Below are 1279 nucleotides of genomic sequence, written 5' to 3' on the forward strand. Positions count from 1 at the left end.
CCTAACTGGCTTGCACTGTGCTGAGGTCTTGGTGGCCTAGATGGGGTAGAATCACAGAAGTGAAGTTGGACCCAGAAGGAACAAGACAGCATAGATAGACCACCATGGATGGATTCTGTCTTGGGTGACGAAAAGAGAGAGGAATTGGCAACTTAAAAGCACAAATAGGGAAATAAAAGCTGTTTTCTTTTATCTCAAAAAATAGCAAAAAAAAGGTGGAAGTGACAGAAAAGAGCAAGATGGTGATAATGAACTTTCCTTACCTGATTAGCACTGGGCTTCCCAAGAAAAAGGCAGCTGCAGAAGATGTCGATGTCACTTTCAAAGATCAACAAAAGATAAACAAATTAGCATGGAATACAAGTAGAATTACAGAGCTAAAAAAAAGAAATAGAAGTAAAAAGGAAACAACTTCAAAATTAGAAGATGCTTGTATGACATCATGCTTGCATATGATGACCGCTTAATGATACCTTATCAAATTGGTGACATTTTCATCAGCCATTCTCAAGAAGAAACACAAGAAATGCTAGAAGAAGCAAAGAAAAATTTTCAAGAAGAAATCAATGCTTTAGAAACCAGAGTGGAGTCAGTTTAGTGGGTGTTAGCAAATTTGAAAGTTCAGTTGTATGCAAAATTTGGAAGCAACATAAACCTTGAAGCTGGTGAAAGTTAAACATTTTATAAGACTTTTTAAAATTTGTTTAATAAACTTGAATATTGTTTAAAATGTTAATTTTCTTTCTTTAAATGACAGAAAAGAAATTATCTTTTTTAAAAAATTTTCATTTATTTAATGGAAACTTGCCTATTTTCACGTTTTGCTTATTCATTTTATATTTTTAAACAAAGACAGTATTCATCTATGTATTTCACAGAATGATTATATCAAGGCGAGGAGCTTTATGTCACGTTATTAAAAGCAGTTAAGCAAAGAGAGAGAGAGAGAGAGAGAGAGAGAGAGAGAGAGAATTTGGAATGTACAGAAAAAAAGCAACAAGGAGATGTGGATCCTTCCCTAAATAGCTAGCATTGGGCTCTGTGAGTAAGGGTGGCCTATCTGAGGGAACTTCACGGCTGTGAAGCTTGACCCAGATGGTACAGAACAGCAGAGATTGACCTGCCAGGATGGATTCTGTCCTGAGTGAAACAAAGAAAGGGAAATTAGCAACTTAAAAGCACAAGAAAGGAGACAGAAAAGCTGTTTATTTTTTTTTTCTAAAAAAAAAGAGAGAAGAAAATGGAAAGTGTAGAAAAATGTAAGAGGGAGATGCAGATT

The 1279-nt window shown here is 35.1% G+C and overlaps 1 pseudogene; it reads left to right on the top strand.

Annotated features, from left to right (window-relative positions):
* The first annotated feature begins 239 nt into the window (after positions 1-239).
* Positions 240-676, top strand: LOC102499855 (prefoldin subunit 4 pseudogene; annotated as a pseudogene).
* The last annotated feature ends 603 nt before the right edge of the window (positions 677-1279 follow it).

This window comes from Tupaia chinensis, unplaced genomic scaffold (genome assembly GCF_000334495.1).
Source record: "Tupaia chinensis unplaced genomic scaffold, TupChi_1.0 Scaffold140730_1, whole genome shotgun sequence".
NCBI lineage: Eukaryota > Metazoa > Chordata > Mammalia > Scandentia > Tupaiidae > Tupaia > Tupaia belangeri.